Raw genomic sequence first — 21,150 nt, 5'->3', positions numbered from 1 at the left:
AACTACTTACAGTATAATATAGCTAAATAATCAGTCAATCAATCAATTCTTAATCAATGAGCCTGCAGGTAAAATAATCTTCATAGGTACACTCAGTGGTGGGATCCTACCAGTTTAACAACTGGTTCACTGTGCGTGCGGGCACATTTTATCAAAAATTGAACTTTCACATAGCTGAGAGAAAGGAAAACAGTTGAGGAACGGCAATCCACTTTGCCGCCCAAATCAGCTGGGCTTCAGAAACAGAAATATATGTAAGTATAACACAGGGACGGGCGGGTGGGCCCACTTCAAAGAAAGAGAGAACCGGTTCGCTCATGGCTGAAAGTTGGAGCAAACGGTTCTCCAGAATCGGTCCTAACCGGTAGAATCCCACCACTGGGTATACTTATATATCCCATTGCCCCAGAGTTAATTGGAATTAAAAATGTTCTTACTTCACTGTTACTCAATTAAATTTGGACAAAACATTTCTCTTTAAAAAGACATTTAGTATGAGATTTTGACTTGCTTTTGAAAATATGTCTCTGGGTTATTCGTTTTTTAAACTATTTTAATAAGCTCTGTTACTGTTTTAACATTTTAGTATTTCAATATTTTATTTATTTATTTATTTATTAGATTTCTATACCGCCCTACTCCCGAAGGACTCAGGGCGGTGCACAGCCAGACAATAAAAACACATACAATACAAAATTTAAAAAATAGAATAAAATCAAATTAAATAATTTTGGCCCCGACAAATTTAAAACCCCAAACTTTTAAAACCAATTTAAAATTGAATATATAAATACTAAAAGATATTTAAAATTTTAAAAATCTTTTATAAAAGAGGGGGAAAATTAGGCCAGGCCGGCCTGGTGAAATAGTAAGGTCTTTAAGGCGCGGCAGAAGGTGCGCAGATCCGGGATCCTCCGTATCTCTGGGGGGAGCTCGTTCCAGATAGTAGGTGCCCCCACAGAGAAGGCTCTCCCCCTGGGGGCCGCCAGTCGGCATTGTTTGGCTGACGGCACCCGGAGGAGCCCCTCTCTATGGGAGCGTACCGGCCGGTTGTATTTAATGGTTATATTGGAAAGTCGCTTTGGGGAGACGGGTGGCATTGCGGTTTGATAATAAAAACACAGTTTTAGTCATTTAAGTTTTTTAAAATATGCCATTATTTTTCATTTAATCTATCTTGATGTCCTAAGAAAAAAGGCAGAATATAAGTATTTCTACTCTCTCTGTCCCTGATTCCAGCCTAAATCTTAAATGAACTACCTCAAGCTACTTGAAGAGAATAAATGTTAAAAATGGGAGGAAATGAAACAATTAAATATAATTTAAAAAAAACTTTGCACATTACATTTTTGCAAGTTTCAACTTTTACAGATTCAGCCATTACAGGCTTATGCTTGATAGAGGGAGTGGTGGTTGATTATAATTCTCCGTGGTCACTAACCCACATTTCCTTTTAGTTCATGAATTACTTTCTTAGTTCAGTTTTTTAGTTCTTTCTTAGTTCTGAGGAGAAATCTACATCTCTCTCTTCAGATATTCATAATGGAAAATTTACTGTGTGCCTTCATCTATATTATATCTCTATTTTAAAGCTCCATGTTCTCAGAAAAAATAGAGATATAAGTAAAGATTCAGATATTGAATCTTTTTGAAACAAGATAAGAAGATGAGATAGATAATCCTGTTGGCATGGAAACGAGCAGAATTTATAAACCTAATGTTCTGCAAGATTAATGGGATATCTCCCCATCTTTTGACTGCTTTATTATTTAATTGGCAAGTAGAAAAATCAATTTGTTTTTCATTGTTTAAATTACTACTTTGTAGTGAGAAATTATGGGTTCAGATTTGAGAACACATTTGAAACAAGGATCATTCCCCTCCTCAAGAGAAAACTGAAGAGAAGGCAAATCTGAATTTATTCTTGATTCACACCAAGATGTAGCAAAGAAAATAGCATATAAAGTTATGTACAGTTGATTGTATTCTAAGAATGATTTCCCATCAATTGCAGTCTTATAGAACGACTGAATTCACACAGTTAAAAACTGTAGACACTTTGGAGATAAAATACATTTGTTTTCTTTAAATCAAAAAGTGGCATTGTTAGAAAGCTGAGGGATTGATTCTCATGAAGTAAGAAACCTGCCCATTTCAGTTTTCAATTTAATTATTTTATGAGATTTTTAATATCTAGAGTACTGGATCGTATCTTGTATTTATCTTGGCAAGCAGGCGCATTGGAATGGAATGCAAAGATAATTATTTTTCCAGATTTGCTTTCATAAATGGTTCACATGGGCAAACTATTCCATAATATTAATTTGGCAGCAAAGCAAACAAGTTGAGGGGGGGAGGGGAGAGAAGGTATTCCTGGTTTCTAATTCCGTCATTAATCTATATGGTACTGGAGGCTTGAATTCAATTCAATTCAATTAACCAAGTTCTCTCCTATCTTCTCCTTGTCTTCCTAAACTGCATTTCCTTCCTTCCCTCAGTGGCTTAATTGTGAGTACTTAGGGGAGAAACAAAAAATTAGGAATTAAGAAGTTCTACCTCTCAACATCCCCTTTTACCATTTCATCATTTTTCTCCTTACAATGGACCAACACTCTCTTTGTCTTTCCTTTTATTTCTAATATACTCAAATATCCATTTTATTTTTGGAAACTCTCTCAAAACTCATTTTGAGCTTTACTTTTTCAGACAAAATCATAACATAACAGCTTCAGAGTCTACCTTGTGGGAAGGACCATCCAGATTCCAGATGTTTTAATAGGTGTTTGGGATATTTTTTTTTAATTTAGATTCAGATAGGTGATTATGGCTGAACATTTTAATCATATTTGATTCCTTAGTTAGAGCATATTGCCATTCCAGCTAAATTTAATTCTCATGCATGTAAAATACTACAAGATTAGATGTTGGAATTTAATTTAGGGCCAAATGATTACTTTTAAAACCTTAACAACAAGATTATACTTTTTTTTCAACTTAATTTATTACTCCTCGATCCTTAGTTGAGTAGATGGGGTCTAGTGTAACATCCAGCTATGCTCCAATAGCCTTATCAATTATTATTAAAAAAGCTGTTCTGTTGTTTCAACATTGTACTTGAATACATTTTATTCAAGGACAATATTTTTATTTCTAAAAATATTTATTAAATGATTTATTAATCATTTGTTCAATAAATACACTGCACGTAACAGTTGTTTAGAATTCTTTTTTAAGTACAAGTATTTGTGATTGTATTGCAGCATATAACTTATGGGGAAAAAGAATAAAAATATCTGAAACAAAAAATATTCATTTTGCATTCTGCATTCTGCATATTAACAGAATTGATATAAAAACTAAATAGACTTTTGAAAGAATAATTCTGCTTCTCTGATTTAGGGAAAAAATCAGGAGTCTGTTAGCACTTTTTCCAACTAACATGTTTTATTAAAGTCAGCAGCTTTTGTGAGACACAGATGCATATAACTGGTAGATTGATGTAGGATTTAAATTACTGTATTGTTTTTGTTACCATGTAAGCTGAATCCAGTATCTAAATGTTTTAATATAAACAATGTTGTGTTTCAATGGTTAAATGGCCTAGAGCCCTAGACATTGGTATTTTGACATAGATCTTTTTAACATTTATATTTTATTGTGCTTTACTAATGTTAATATATATAGCTAATTTATGTATGATATGCCATATGCTGAATAAATAAATTAACGTATGGTAAAGAATGGGAAGAGAAGATAGTTGGTTATCAGACACAGATTACACAACAACAGCTAAGAACTATGATATTAATTGAAAATTATAATGCCACTGTGTTTTATGAACCTTTCTCGTTCAGACTGACAGAAATCTTTTGACTTCTGTGAAGACACCAATCGCTCACCCAGTGTTGGAGTTAAACCCTGTTTTTATAAAACAGTTTGTCTTACAGTATTTCAGATGTCTGCCTGATAAGAAAACTATGCTATCTTGTTGGGGTGGGGGGAGCAGGGAAAGGGATTAAGTTAGAGGCCTACAAACCAGTGGTGGGTTGCTCCCGGTTCTGTCTGGTTCTATAGAACCGGTAGTAAAACCAGCAGGAGGCTCCTCCCACCGCCATGAAGTCATCATTGGTGATCTGCACATGCGCAGATAAGTGCACGTGCGTGTGATTCCGCTGCAAAGCAGTAGTAAAGGTAAGTGGAACCCACCCCTGCTACAAACCTTTCTTTTGTCAATTCTTACCACAATTGTCAAAATAATTAACCACTGTTTCTATTGCTCTGAATGTGGGATACGCATAAAAAATGATAGGGTAAGCTTTATATATTTGTAAAGGCATTCCTGGGTTTATTCACATATTTGTGAAATGCTCCCATCTGCATTGCATTATCCGCTCCTTCCTGATATCCTCACCCTTCCTAAAAAAGAAAAAAAGTGTCACACTCACCCACTAAATGTTATCCTCATCTGTTTAGAAGAAACCTTGTTCCACTGAAAACAGTGTGAAGGAATTAATTAACTATATCAGTTTCATAGTTAAATCCACAATGGAAAAGTATCCGAGATTAGATCCACAATTCCTTCTTGTCAAAGTTGAGGGTTTTTTGAATTTACAAAGCAGGTCATAACCCTTGAAGGTTGATAAGCAAAAGTTGTTCAATTGGAGCCCTCTACTTGCCTTGCCTTTCCCTCATCGAGAAAAGAGGACAGTACTCTTTCCTTTAGAAGGAAAACTGTATTTCTATAGTTGTTGGAATACACTTTGAAGAACTGTTGGACTTCAGTGTACACACTTGTTATTCTTTTTATTTAAATGTCTTTCCACATTTGCGGCCTCAAAAGATTTGTTAGGATTCTTTATGACTCTATTGAATGATGATTTTTATTTATTGTATTTCATTTCCTGTCAGAGAGTATCAGTCAAAAAGACCAATAACCACAGGAGAGACTTTTTTCAACAGTATTATGTTATTATTTATTTATATAGGTTATAGTATCTTTCTCCTGAAAGGTCATTCAAGTTAGCTAACAATAAAACTTTTTTTATTTTATAAAAACCATTAAAATCAGTATGACCACTCTTAATATGATCATTAAAAGCAGATTTGATTATTGATAGTCGTTAGGGTAAATTCCCAGGTCACATCAAAATAGTTTTCTCAGATACTGTCTGTATTATGACAATACTAAAATATTAATTCTAAAATATTAATTTTCTCCTGTGACCTCTTGTTCCCATCTTCAGCAATAAGTATAAAAACATCTCATCCTAGTGAGATGCCTTGCTTTGCTTTCTAAAATCATGTCCTGCTACTGATCCATTTTTTCCAGAAAATATCTGAATAAATTTCCCACCAATCTTAGAAAATATGGCAATGTATTTTCTACCTACAAATATGAAAATAACAGTTTTATTGGTCCTTTTATATATCCATAGATATCTCCTTGGTAATCATCAAGCTATTTGCCTGTCCCCTCTCCCCTTTTAATTTGTGACCAGTCATTTTAGAATTGGACAAGTCCCTCTTTGGTGGTGGAATTCAGCCGGTTTGGGCTGGTTTGGGCAAACCGGTTGTTAAATTGCTGGCTGGCCCCACCCCTCCCACCCCTTCCAGGAGTCCCCATGTGTCCCATTTTGGCTCTCAGGCAAGTGCAGGGAGGCCTACTAGGCCCAAAACAGGGTGCGGGGGAGAGGTGCACCCCCTGCGCAGCATATTTTTGCTCCCAGGAGGCTGCAGGGAGGCCTACTAGGCCCAAAATGGGGCATGGGGGTGGCGCACCACCTCCTGCGGCCAGTTTTTTCTCCCAGGGGGTGCAGGAGGCTGAGTGCTGCCTGTCACACCCCTGGCCATGCCCACCATGGCCATGCCCACCATGGCCATGCCCACCCAGCCGGTCATTAGGGCAGAGAACCGGTTCTTAAATTATTTGAATCCAACCACTGGATGTACTGTTAAATTCCAAATATCTACTGTCCAAAAAACTTGCATATATGAATCCTAACTTTCCCTGAAATCTAATTTATATCTAGTTTATATCATTTCAGAATAGAGGGCATAGTGTACCTGTGTCGTTGTCTGTCCTGAACTTTGATAAATAGATACATATGTCAGGAAAAGGAATCTAGTCTTCTCTTTTCCTTTCGCCCTTCCACATGATGTGAAAGATCTTATCCTTATAGAGAGAAACATTTGGTGATATGAGCCCTCATCCATGGAGAGCTGGAATCTGTCAGAAACAGAAAAGGCAATGCCTAAGAATTCCTGCAAGTCTAGTAATAACTCAGGAAAAATGAGAACAGCATGATAAAATCCCGACATTTCCTTTCCACCAACAGAGGCTCATATCCACAACTAATTACTTTATGATCAGGAAAAAAAGTTGTTGTTATATCCAGATTTTACCTTTCGTTAGTCGTATGACCCATGTATCTACTCTATTCTGCCTTCATCTGCTGTTTAAGATTAGGACAGAAATGTCGTAATCAAACCAGTAAGCAAGCCCTATGAAATTAAAAACTCCAGGAACATCTGTTTTCCAATCCCATAGATCAGAGGTCTTCAAGCTTGGCAGCTTTAAGACTTGTGGACTTCAACTCCCAGAATTCTCCAGCCAGCATAGTTGGCTGGAGAATTCTGGGAGTTGAAGTCTACAAGTGTTAAAGCTGCCAAGTTTGAAGACCTCTGCCATAGACTGTTGGAGATTTGGTGTATTCTAGTCTAATTCAGCAAAAATAGCCGCTTGAGTATACATGGCCATTTCAGTGACTTTTAAAAGAGATGAAAGAATTTCTAAACTAGATGCTACATTACATTTTAATTAGCCAGTTCCTTGTTATTTCAGGGGAAGGCTTCTGCATATGCTTGCTATTTTGCACATGCCTGTATGCTATTTCCAAATTTGTTCCTACTGCTGTTCGCTGGATCTAAACATTAGATAGGAATAACTCAAGAGATAAATTCTAAGTATGGCTAGAAATCTTGTTTTTCACTTGGACAGAACTCTCTCTCCCACACATATCTCACAATACATTCAGGTCGTTCTTCCTATATACAGTATATGAACTATTTTCTGGCTTTTCACTTTCTTGGTATTAAGTAGATGCCAGCATTCTACATTACATATTCCCCATTACTGGATTTCTTTTTAAAGTGTCATGCATTATGCATTACTTTTTTAGTTAAATTTTCTTCTGCATTGTACGGAACAGCATTTACTGGGCATGTTCTGCCATTGTCAGTTTTGTCTGAGTTTTAACTGACAGTTTTTTCAAAGTGAATATGTGGAATCTTCATCGCAACCAATGTACTAAAATAATCTTTTTTTCAGGAAGGAAAGTTAATTTCTTCCCTTATTTATGTCCTTTATGAAGCTGATTGGATGAAAAAAATGGTAACCTGAGTGTTTGGCTTTTCTCTCAATCAATACTTTATCAAATATCTTACCTCATTTTTGCCCTGCTATGTTATAAAATGCTATGTTTGAATTTTAATGCCAGCCAGAGCTGATATTACAGTATATATCCAATTTTATCTTTGTTTTAAAATTCTTAAAAGCAGATTCCACTACTTGTGAATATCAGTGACAATAGCCTAAATGCAGAACCTTACTTTTTCACCATTGAATTTCATTTTGTTAGATAGCGCCCAATGTTCAAGTCTGTCAAGATCTCTGTAATTTAACCTATCTTTTGGAGGATTGGCTATTCCTGCCAGCTTGGTGTAGTCTGCAAATTTGATGAATTCCCCATCTATCCCCTCATCCAAATCATTGATGATGTTGAAGAGTACTGGGCCTAAAACAGAGCTTTAGTACTTCCCTCCATGTAGATGCAGTTCCATTGAGGACTAAATGTTGAGTGGGGTTGGTCAGCCAGTTACGAATCCATCTGGTGGTGGTGCTGTCTAACCCACATTTTTCTATCTTATCAAGTAGTAGGTTATGGTCTACTTTATCAAATGCCTTACTGAAGTCCAAGTAAATTATATCGGCAGCATTCCTCTGGTCCACTAATTTTGTCACTTTGTCAAAGAATGCAATAAGATTTGTTTGGCATGATCTGTTTTTGACAATCCATGTTGACTTTTGGCTATTACTTTGTTTGCCTCTAGGTGTTCACTAATTCGTTACTTGATTATCTTTTCCAAAATCTTTCCAGGTATTCAGGTCAGGCTGATAGGTCTTTAGCTTTTTTGAAGATGGGATCTATATCAACTCGTTTCCAGTCCTCGGGCAGCTCCCCAGTGCTGCAGGATCTTTGAAAGATATAGTCCAGTGGTTCCGAGATCACATCTGCCAGTTCCCTCAGAACCTTGGGGTGTAATCCATCTGGTCCTGGTGATCTGAACTCATCTAGGGTAGACAGGTGCTCACTTACCATTTTCTTCCCTATTTTAACTTGTATTCCTAATCTTTTTTTTTTTTCCGGTGCTGTTTTTGATAGGCTGGACTGGTTTTTTCCCATTGTGTAAAGATAGATGCAAAAAATGAGTTAAGCAGTTTTGCTTTCTCCCTGTTGCTTGTCACCTTCTTGCCTTTTTCTCCCACCAATCGACCAATCGTTTCCTTGACATTTTTTCTTGTTTTTAACATGTTGAAAGAAGCTTTTTTTGTTACTCTGTTACTTACTGTGATGATAATAAGCATCCTTGAAAGATTCCTCTCTTGATCTAATCTCTTCCATTGTATTACCTTTGAGCAGCAACTGTGTCATTGGTAATCAACTGTGATCATTATGCCATTGATCTTTGAGCAAAACGTCTGATGTTTCTATTGACACCTGTTATTTCTAGGCTTATCCAATCATTGCAGGGACTCAGATGCCTTCTTATAATCAATTCAAGCTACATTCAAGTTGGTCTTCCCCTTCTGACAATTTTTCAAAATCTTCTTGTCAGTTGGGAGCTGGGTTTTTTGGGGGGAAGGGTTGGTCCCTTTGCTATTTGGGCAGCTTTGTTTCTGCTCAGATGGAACTAGATTCTTTTCAACTTGATTATTTATTCATTATTTATTTTATTTATTTGTCAAGAACATATTAGGTAATATATATAAGTATAAGCATGAATTGAATACATAAAATAGATACAAATAGAGGAAACATTAGGACAAGGAAGGTAGGCATGCTGGTGCTCTTATGTACATCCCTTACAGACCTCTTAGGAATGGGGTGAGGTCAACAGTAGACAGTCTTAGGTTAAAATTTTGGGGATGTTGAACTGCATCAACTACCACTCCAGTTTTCAATTTGAAAGTTGATGTTGTTTATTTACTTGGTCTTACAAATGATTATTGTTTTCAGCTTTTCCCATTCAGACAGTAGCTCTGTTTGTTATTGTATGACATGCTAGTTTATGGACATTTTTATCATGTTCTCCCACTGTGAAATATAAGACAAAGTATATTACAGCATCCCTGATGATAGCCTTGATCTAATTATGTCATTATTATCATTTTATTTTCTCCACCCTGCCCTGTATCGTTTTGTGCAAATTGACACTTTTCACCATGATTTTTTCAAATGGGAAATATGAGTATATATGCCTGATGATGAAATTATCACACGGTAGAGTTAGCCATAAAAACCAAAGCAAGATTCTTGATATCCAAAAAGCAAAACAAATACAACTGATATGCTTAATTTTTAGCAATTTCTGTCTCACTCTGGTATTTATTTTCTTTTGCCTTCCGCAGGACAGGTGCTAAAATAGACTTCTCTTTGGTTTTACAATAAGAAAAAAGATTTGCTGAGCAGAACTTCAGAGAGGCTTCATTTATAATGTCGTAATTTTAAATCTCAGTTAAGAAGAAAGCTAGATTGATTATATAAGCACCGTTTTATAATTAGAATTGAAAATCATGTAGAGAATGTGTGTTTCTGAAATCTGTCACATTAGACATGACCAGAGGGGAAAACACCAATGAGAAGCAGCAAGGTAGCAAGTGAAAAAAAAAATCCTTTCTAGACTAAATATTATTTCTGCTTGAAACAGCTGCTGCTATAGCAAAAGTGCCAATCATTGACAAGTGGCAGATGTTGCGTTGGGGGGGGGGAGAGGTCTTCATATAGTTTGCTTGGAGGCAGCATAAGAGAACTGCTCAAATGTGACAACAGAGTATTGTTGAAGATGGAGGAATCGGTGATGGAAAATCAGCACAAATGTTGCTTTCTGAACATCGGTGGAAGCATGCTGACCAGCATTTTGCTTTGATATTGGTAAAGATCAGCATTACCTTTATTGATATCAAAACTGCTCTTTCAAATAATGATGTTACATGAATGGATACGCCAATGTACGTGCACTGCAAGAGATATTTTAAATTTTTAAAATTCATTTAAAATAAAACAGTAGTTGTTTTGTCTCCATTTGCAAAGAATCACACTGCCCCAACGGTAAGTGTACATTAACAACACAGGATAAACCAATAATAAAAAAAGTATTAAGTCTTGTCCCAAAAGTGGTTTTTTCAAAAGGCAACTGGACTTTCTTTGTTTTTTCCTTGGAGACATTTCGCTTCTCACCCAAGAAGCTGAAGAAAGTTCCTGGATGAGGGGCAAAACATCTTCAAGGAAAAACAAAGTCTAGTTCCTCTTGAAAAAGTATCTTTGGGACAACCATGACCTGGATGACTGAGAATCTCCACAAACAATTAAGTCTTGTATACCCAGAGTTTGTCTTAGGACTCAGTGGAGGATACTCAAACTTGATGAATTTACACACTGCCAGTTCAGCAGCCTTGCACAGACATGGAGTGAGGTTTCCATCACTAGATTTTAAAACCGGCTCAGATTGGCTCCTGCTTAGAAAGAAGAGAGGCTGGAGTTGAAATTTCCCATATTTTCTCTTGATTTCCCCAGATCAAAAGAATGAGCCTGCCATGCAATAGTGAATTAGGTGTTTTTGGTAGAGTAAGCAGTACCCTTGCTTTATATATGTTAGGATCTCTTAAATTCTTTCCCATTTATTGAGATTTGTGGTAATTTCTAATAAAAATTCAATCCAAAACTGTGTCATAACTAGATGCATAAGAGAATCATGCTGTATCAGCCTCCCTAAAATTTTAGGAATTTTGTCAGAAGAAAAGAGATGAGAAATTACTTGTTAGCAGTGGTGGGATTCTGCCGGTTCTAGGGGGTTCGGCTGAACCCTTTGTTAAATTGCTGGCTCGCCCCACCCCTTGCCCCGCCCCTCCGCACTACTATTTATTGCCAATAAATGGGGCGGGTGAGCCAGCAATTTAACAAACAGTTCGGTGTTTTTTTGTAATTTATTGGCCCCGCAGCACACCGAACCGTTTGTTAAATTGCTGGCTTGCCCGCCCCTCGCCCTGCCCCACCTCCCATCCGCGTGGCGTCAGCCTACCCTAGCCCAGGGCTGGGCAATTGTGGCTCTTTTACAACGTTTGGACTTCAACTCCCGCCTAGCCCATTCTGGGGAATTGTGGAGAATTCTGGGAGTTGAAGTCCACAAGTCTTAAAGCTGCCAAGGTGGGAGACATCAAGCATGAAGCTGGCCAAGTATCCTCCTTGAAAGACAACAGTTGAACATCAGGAGAGCTGTAAGAGGGCAGGGCTACATTTGGAAATTTTCGCATTTTTGCAGGTGGTGCATTACGATCTGGTGTCTGCAATGGAGAGCAAAATCCGGCATATTTGCGGGACAAGGCAGCCCTCATCTCCTGTCGCTTGGGACTTGGAGCAGTAAACAGCGTCTGGTTCGGGGAGCAGCCGGATTTTGCTCTCCATTGCTCTCTCGGCCCCCTGCAAGCTCTCGTCTCTCGAGGAGCGCTCCCTGAAGTGGCGCGGGAAACTTTGGTTGGGCTTCTCGAGAGATGAGAGCTTGCAGGGGGCCGAGAGAGTAATGGAGAGCAAAATCCGGCTGCTCCCCGAACCAGATGCTGTTTACCGCTCCGAGTCGGCAGGAAACGAGGGCTGCCTTGCGCCGCAAATATACCGAGGTGTTTTTTTTTTTGCTCTCCGTTGCAGACACCAGATCGGCCCCCTGCAAGAGAATGAGAGAGAGAGAGTGGGGGAGAGAGAGAGAAAGAGAAAGAGGGGGAAAAGAGAAAGAGAATGAGAGAAAGGGGGAGAGAGAAAGAGTGGGGGAGACAGAGAAGGGGGGAGAGAAAGAGAATGAGAGAGAGAGTGGGGGGGGAGAGGGAGAGAAAGGGGGAGAGAAAGAATGAGAGGGAAAGAGTGGGAGAGAGAGGGGGGAGAGAGAGAAAGAGGGGGAGAGAGAAAGAGAATGAGAGGGAAAGAGTGGGAGAGAAAGGGGGAGAGAGAGAAAGGGGGAGAGAGAAAGAGGGGGAGAGAAAGAGAGAATGAGAGGGGGGAGAGAGAGAGAAAGAGGGGGGGAGAGAGAGAGAAAGAGGGGGGGAGAGTGCCTGAAGGACCCTATCCCGTCACTGGGAGTCCAGGTGCTTCAGCAAGCGACGCGCTGGATTCGTATTAGTGGTCCGCGAAATTTAAAATTATGAACTTGGTGGTCCCTGAGGTCCAAAACATTGGGGACCCCTGCTCTGGAGGATTTAAGTAGCTTAATTGCGCTTGCTTGCTTGCCAATACCAGAATTACAGAGTTGGAAGGGACCTTTGGAGGTCTTCTAGTCCAGAGATCTCCAACCTTGGCAATTTTCTCTGCCTGGGCCTGATGCTTCCTGAGAGGCAGGGGGTCTCTCCGAATGGGACCCCCTCCCCAAAAGGCTGGCCCCAAAGCCCTAGCTCAGAGGTCTTCAAACTTGGCAGCTTTAAGACTTGTGGACTTCAACTTCCAGAATTCTCTAGCCAGCATAGCTGGCTGGGAAATTCTGGGAGTTGAAGTCTGCCAGGCTTAAAGTTGCCAAGGTTGGAGATCTCTGGACTAAAAGATAAATGATGACCGGTCAAAAGTGTGAGGACCTGTCAGAAATCACTTTTTTCAGCCCTCTGAGTAGTCCCTATGTGCATATGGACTACTCAGAGGGCTGAAAAAGTTATTTTTGACCGGTCCTCGCACTTTTGACCAGTCCTTGAACTTACGACTGTCCTCACATTTTACGTTTTGCGCCCTATCTTGTCACCGTGGTGAAGAGAAGTAGTGGTGAAATGATTGACACGGTTGTTAAGAATGCCACAATGAGTATAAATGTGAGGATGGTCATAAGTGCGAGGACCGGTCAAAAGTGCGAGGATCAGTCAGAAATGACTTTTTTCAGCCCTCTGAGTAGTCCCTATGCACATAGACACACCCACCCGGTCACATGATCAGCTAGCCACACCCACCCAGTCACATGACCACCAAGCCACACCCCCAACTAAGCCACGCCCACAGAACCTGTTGTTAAAAAAATTGAATCCCACCACTGCTTGTTAGACACATAAAAACTGAAACCTAGACTCTCAAGAGTTAATTATTCAATACCCTATGTAAATAAATATTCAAGTTTAGCTTTCTCTCACATTCATTTTAAAAATTCAAATTATTTCTATCCCTTTTTATTAAAGCACACACAAATTAACGGATTTAATTTTTTTACTCATAAACTCATATACAACATAAACTTTTGTTGTAAAGTCATTTTTCTTCAAGTTGTTTTCACTATTTCTTCGCTCTCCTTTTCAAAACTTGGTGTTATGAGCATCTCACTCTCCCCTTGCTCTCTGTCACTTGATCTTCTCCCTTTTCCTTGTTCTGTTTTAAACCAGGAAACCACAGAGACAGAAAAAGTCTGCATAGATATGTATAGCTGAATTTATAAAATAAAAGGATGAGATTTTTTTTTTAATTTGATTTATATGCCGCCCTTCTCCGGAGACTCAGGGTGGCTTACAATGCGCTAAGCAAAAGCCTTCATTCTTTTGTATATTTATACAAAATCAGCTTATTGCCCCCACAACTGGGTCCTCAATTTACCTACCTTAGAAAGGATGGAAGGCTGAGTCAACCTTGAGCCTTGGCGAGATTCGAACCTACAGTAATTGCAGGCAGCTGGTCTTAATAACCAGCTTAATAACAGGGTGCCTTAGACCACTGTACTACCAAGGCTCTTCCTGTAAGCTTGAGATGTAAGCTTGTCGTACCACAATTTTTCCAGAGAAGAAACTGTCATTACCTGAGATTTTAAGCAGTTGACACCACTGACCTCTTGTGGGGAGAAAGATGGAGTTCTGAGTAATAGCTTCCCTTCTAAATTGAACTGGGGATTTCAAGAAAAAAAAATAGGGCATAATAATATTAACAACAACAACAAAGTGTTTATGTTTCAATTTTTCTTCTAAGCTCAACTAGAAATTTCAGGAAAAAGATAAAACATAATAATATTAACAATATCTTTAAGTTTTGGTTTTCCTTATAATTATGATAATATGAAAAGTAAACCTGAACCTCACACTTTTTCCAAATGGTGAGATGGGATGGATAAATCTTGCAGTTCTGAGGTTGAGTTTCCAAGAGTAGACAAGGGCCCCATCCTTTTAGAAGAAGATTAGAGTCCAAATGGGGTCCAAATATTGCTGCATGAATATTATGGAAAATTGTGCAGACAACACATATTCCACCCTGTTTTCTAAAAATACAAGGACCACTGGATTGCCCCAGAGAAGACAGAGTGAAAATTTCCCTATGAAACAATGTAGGTATGTTATTCAGAGGAGCTAAATAGTTCTACTATAGAAACAGTTAATTTGTGCTCAGAAAAAATGTCCATGGAAAGGACCCACAAGGGATATCAAATGGAACTATTGAACTGCTAAATAACACTTTGGTCTACTCGATGATGCTACTAAGATAGAAAGCAGCCAAAATGTTTTTTAAAAAACTTTTATTCCCCATTTTATTGTTATTTATTTTGGAAAAATATAAGAAATAGATGATTCAAACAGAAGAGGTTTAGGCAGTGAAGTAGGGATGAATAAGCAATAATTCTGTAATATTATAAAACCAATATTTCAATACATCATTAGAAGCTTATGATAATGCAAGATATTTTAGATCTGTTTTCTAATCAAAGCTCAGATATCCTTCTAGAGTTTTAATCTAAAAATGTTTGGTTAACACAGTTCAAATAATAAAAAAGACTGTAAATAGTAACCCATATATTAAATCATTACTACAAATTATACATCAGATATAATTGATAATTAAGATAAAACCCCTAAAACATACATGTTGGATGTGGCAAGATCCCATGTATTAGATTTAGTCCAAGAATAGTTTCCATTAGAATTAAATTCTACATCCGATTTAGTTTTTAAATGTTATAAACATTAAGACACATGAACATTCAGAAATGTCTTGCCAGTATCTTCTTCCAATGACTGAGATGGAATGACTACTAATTGGTTTTTGTGCCTAAGGCAAGGTTAGAAATTTTCCAGCTTTTAGTCTAGCACTTTTAGCCAATGTTTGTCCTGCAGCAAATCACATCCCAATAAAATCCCACATTCTTTGCATCTCAAGTAATTGATTGCTTCCAAGAGAAGCAACATGCTTTGGGAGAGAAGGAAGGTAATTGTTTAATGCATGATCTGATGCTCTAACATCCCCAAATGATTCACAAAAAAGGGGGATAATTGGAGATTCTAGTTTCCTGCTCTGCTGCTCTTGTGGCTTACTATGCTTCAGTCTGTCAATGAAGCAGAGAAAATATAAAGGACATGAACAAACATGCATGCAATACCTACTCATCATTTACTTTCAGGATAAACAACATTATCAGTAGATCCCAATCTATTCACAGGATGGATTATTAAAAAAAAAAAAGCAGACCACAAAAACAAAACAAAACATCACTGGGTGTCACCTATATTGTAACTCACCATTCAAGCCTTTCAAATGCATTTTTAATCAGCTACAGTCATACAGGACAATGACACTGCTTTTCTCAGGTACTGGGTGCAGACAGCAACTATCCAATGGAAATAAATTCCGAAAAGCAACAGGAAACAGAGGACAATGATGCTAACATGGGAACCAGTCTCTGTAACAAACCGGGTTGTCTACTTTGCCCTTACATTTACAATTCAGGGGTGTCAAATTGGTGGCCCATGGGCCGGATGCATCACACGCAAATCACGCTCACCCCAGATCCGCAAAAGGGTAAAATGTCACGATATGTCATATGATGGCAATGTGATGCCGTGAGTTTGACACCCGTGATTTACATAAACCGCATTACAACTATCCTGCGGTTTGATGCATTGATTGTCAGGTCTATAAGAGCCATTGCATCATATAATCTGTCTAGCATTCACCAAAGAACATTCAGTTTCCCAGCCAACAACTGAGCACCATATCAAAATGACATGTATGATCATATCCCCAACACACTGTTAATGCCATCACGTTCTTTCTACTATACATTTAGCCACAAATACACTAAGCAACTTTACACTCTATCCAGAGTTGAAAACAAAACATCCACTCAGCATTCCTGATACTTAACACAATCTTTCCTTCCACCTTGACCACTCTTAATTAGCAACCAACTTTGAATTCTATATTCACCCACAAATATCCATAATTCACACCTATTTGCTTGTCCTATGCGTTCTCTAAATCAACAAGCATACAATGAGTTTTCATTTTAATGTTCACCCATTTCTCAGTGTTGTGTTGATGGAGGACAGGCAGGGAGCCAAGTTCAAGTCAACTTCTCTGCCATAGAAGTTCCTTGGATTGATCTTTCTCAAAACCAAACCACCTTCCAGGATTTTTTAGAGAGAAAAATAGAAAAAGAGGCTGTTCTATATCTCCTTGCACTCCTGAACTAAGTCAAGATATAAATCTAATAAATAAACAAAAGAGGAAACAATAACAGCATTCTTCCAATCATCAAGAACAAATGTAATTTTCCCACATGTTAATAAGTCACACATAAGCAACTTGATAAATAGATCAGATTCATATTTTAACATGTCTCTAGTTACATATTTGAGTGGATAAATAGACATCAATTCAGTGGGAAGATGACAGTGCTCCAGGACATCATGCTGGCCATATGACCATGGAAATGTCTTTGGACATCGGTAGCTCAATGACCTTGAAACAGAGAAGAACACCACCTCCTATAGTCGGCAATGACTAGCGGAGTAAAATCTGCAGGGATTTCTTTATCTTTACCTTACCTAGTTACATCTGCATCCTATCAAATCATTCTGCCCCTTTTAATCTTAGTCTTTCTTATTTACTTGGGATTACATTGTCGTAACTAAAGAGCCAGTTTGGTGTCGTGGTGAAAGTGCTGGCCTAAAAAAAACCAAACAAACCAGGAGTTTGTGAGTTATATTTCTGCTTTAGAAATGAAAACTGACTGGCTGATCTTGTGGTTATTATCTCTCAGCCTAACCCATTTTACAGAATCATTATAGGGAAAATGGAAGGAGAAAGGAGTACAATATTAAGTATGCTGGATGCCTTGAGTTATTTTTTAAAAATAATACACTTGGGATAAAAATCGAATAAATAAACTTTTATGTACAAATAGTCTTATGCTTAAATATTGCATAAAATCTACTCCTACTTGCTGGCTTCCCATCATGAGCCACAGTGTACCACCAGCTCTATGAAGGCAGAAAGCCTTAGTGAAGAAGTACTATAAAATTATGAGAAACCCACTTCTTCCTGTGCACGCTGATCTTCCTCACCTATCAATTGGCAGGCTTAAATCCAGGAAGCCCTCTCTGGCACTTGCTTAAAAGCTGTCTAACAATTTTGACATCAACACACAGTGGAAAGCCAAATGGGCTGCTGAACACCCAGATACAGGCAGTTACATAGATGACCCTCCACAAAAGGTTTTGACCTTCCTCGCCAGCTTTGGTCAACTCTGAACAGGATCCATACCTAACATGGTGTCTGCCAGGACTCATTGTTTAAGTGGGGTCTTGTCTCTACCCCTCAGTGTGACTGTGGTGCTCCTTGACAAAATATCCACCACATTGTGTCCGAATGTCCATCAAGTGCTTATACCAGCCCAACGTCTGATTTTTTCGACATAGACCACCCTGTCCTTGAATGGCTGGATGGACTGGATATTAACATTTGAACTATTATAAGTCCATGTATTTGTCATATGTTAAATAAATAAATAAATTTAAATGACATAATTGAAATAAAGATATTTTTCTAAGCATATAATTTTCTTATCCATTATTGGGTCTTTGAATGGCCTAATCACTTTTTCTGTCCTTTCTCATCTCATTTTCATCCAGTCCATCATGTCATTGAACAGAATAATTTTTCAACATGTTGCCCAAAACTCATAACTTGTTCTTTTATTATCACCAACTAATAAATCCTGCTTTCAGATGTCTGAACAATAACTGAGATGACACCACCTCATACTTCCTGACATTTAGCCCTTTCATTGATAAATAAATCTACACTTTCACTTCTCTGTGGTTATTCATCATTTATACTCCAAAAGAGCAGACTACCTTCATTCATTCTATTATATTGTATTTGTAATAGATCGTATCTATTTCATCCTTCTTTTGTCCCTTAGTTTCAAAAACATATATCATTTTCCTTTCTTTTCATTAATTAATTAACAGGCACTGTCACAAAGAGGCTTGGAGGGGGGAGTGAAAAGGAAAGGCTCATCTATCAGAAACTGGGAATCTAAGCTATTTTAGCACTGTACACACACACACACACACACACACACACACACACCAATGGTGGGATTCAAATTTTTTTACTACCAGTTCTGTGGGCGTGGCTTGGTGAGTGTGGCTTGGTTTGGTGGGTGTGGCTTTGTGGGCGTGGCAGGGGAAGGATACTGTAAAATCTCCATTCGCACCCCACTCCAGGGGAAGGATACTGCAAAATCCACATCTCCTCCAGATCAGCTGGGTCTCGGGAGGCAGAGAAAAGATGGGGGCAGGGCCAGTCAGAGATGGTATTTACTGGTTCTCCAAACTACTCAACATTTCCACTACCGATTCTCCAGAACTGGTCAGAACCTGCTGAATACCACCTCTCTCTCTCTCTCTCTCTCACACACACACACACAGAGTCCTAGAATATAAGTGCAGAGTGCAGTGCTAGAATAACTTAGATTCCCAGTTTCTGATAGATGACCCAAGATTAAGGAAGACACACAGCACCAATAAGGGTGAGAAGGATTTTTTCCTCTATATGTATGTATATGTTTTGGGAAATGTTTCTGGGATGGTATTTGTGTATTGTACATAAATTTTGGGGAGGTAATTTGCTAGCTGTCATATGTGTGAGCTCTGCCTATGGAGTATGAAGATGGGAAAGCTGTCTGTTTGGGAATGAAATTTGGGGGGTGAAATCTGAACCAGTTTGCTACTGGCTCGCTGGCCATGCATGCGCGCTGCATACCACACGCACATGCACAGTATGCACCAAAAGGAGGCTTGGGAAGGTAAGTAGAAGCAAGGGGGAGGATCAGCTGTGGCGCACGATTTAGCTTCGCTAGAAAGCAGGATTTCTTGCTTTCTAGCAAAGCTAAACCCCGCTGTACAGCTGATCGTCGGAAATACTGGTTCGCCCAAACTGGTAGCTTTTAAAACTGCTGGTTCAATCAAACCAATAGCTAACTACAGGTTCATCTGAACCGGTAGCTTTTATTATTATTATTGGTTCACCCGAACCAGTAGTTTTTATCATTATCGGTTCACCCAAACCGGTAGCTTTTTTAACTGCTGGTTCAACCAAACAGGTAGCTAACTACCAGTCTGTCCAAACCAGTAGCTTTTTTTTTTTACTACCGGTTCGCCTGAACCAGTAGTTTTTATCATTACCAGTTTGCTCGAACCGGAGCAAACTGGTAGGATTTCACCCCTGGTCTGGTGTGAACTTCTGGAATGGTGTTGGTTGTTTGCGCACAGGTGAGAGTGTTGAAGAAGAAATGTGTGAGCATAGACGGGCTTTGGCATGTTTCTTTTGGCTGTTTTTGTTTTACTTTGGGGGCGGCATATTGTCTACATGTCTGTTTGTTGGCTTTTATTTTGATGCCATTCCTTAAGTTGGTTGTATCACTTTTATTTTAATGATATTAAATTTAGCACTTAAGGAGATGGAGAGACTGTGACATATGGTAAAAAGTACTTGATATAATTAGGCTTCTCTTTGTCTGTAATGGTTAATTAACAACCAAAACAAAGCAAAACAAAATAAAACAAGAGATCAATCTCTTGGACTTCAGACGGCATGCCCTGAATTGTACAGCATGTTGATCTTTGAGAAAAGTGTTGGTAGCTGATTTTCTTGGTATCCAGAAAGGCAGACACTGATCAGTAACAATTAGGTGGTTTTTAAAAAATTCCTGAAGCTAAACTATGTATTATGTGGCTCATCCTTTAAAATCAGTATTTGGAACATATTATCTTTAGAGTGGAAACAGTTTCCTTTCTTTTACAATTTAGGAGGCAACTTTTTATGTATTTTATTGTTTATGTGTTTTATAGCTGTCTTTGTAAAGCACCCACATTTCTTATAGGAGTAAAGCAAAAAATAAGCAATTTTTTTTTTCTTCTTCTAACTTTACTTTGATTAATCCATAGTTATGTGTTGGGTTTTGTTTTCTTTCTGCGATGCCTTTTCTTGGCTTTGCCTTCTTTTCAATCTTTTTCAACATAAGCAAGTGCAGAGGCAAGCATTAGACACTCAGATATCTTGCAGATTTATTTCTACTACTGTCTCCATAATTCCAATTATCTTATTGGCTAGGTTAAGGAGAGGAGAGGAGAGGAGAGGAGAGGAGAGGAGAGGAGAGGGGAGGGGAGGGGAGGGGAGGGGAGGGGAGGGGAGAGGAGAGGAGAGGAGAGGAGAGGAGAGGAGAGGAGAGGAGAGGAGAGGCATCCCTGCAAATTTTACTGTACTTGTTGCTGACTATAGGGAGTGGCACTCATCTCTGTTTCAAAGCCATGAGCCAGCACTGTCTGAAGATGTTTCCATGGTCATGTGGCCAGCATAACATCACAGAGCTCTATTTCCTCCCCATCAAAGTGTTATATTTATCTACTCACATTTGCAAGCTTTTTGAACTGAAATAGGCAGGAACTAGGCAAAGATGGGCATTCATCCCATTGCATGATGCTCAGGTCTCAAACTTGGCTGTTGACAAGCTCAATGTCTTAACTGGTGAGCCATCGCACTGCCCAAAATTAATGAGAACTTGAGTTTAAAATACCTGGAAGTAATTTAC

At 38.6% G+C, this 21,150-nt stretch overlaps 1 protein-coding gene across 1 annotated transcript in view; it reads left to right on the top strand.

Moving 5' to 3' along the window:
- SLC35F1 (solute carrier family 35 member F1) overlaps positions 1-21,150 on the top strand; it is a 222,983-nt gene that overhangs the window by 172,481 nt on the left and 29,352 nt on the right. The window lies entirely within an intron of this gene.

This window comes from Pituophis catenifer, unplaced genomic scaffold (genome assembly GCF_029215685.1).
Source record: "Pituophis catenifer annectens isolate HBS135680 unplaced genomic scaffold, rPitCat1.0.hap2 SCAF_1, whole genome shotgun sequence".
Classification (NCBI taxonomy): Eukaryota; Metazoa; Chordata; class Lepidosauria; order Squamata; family Colubridae; genus Pituophis; species Pituophis catenifer.
This window is presented reverse-complemented; position numbering and strand designations above follow the sequence as displayed.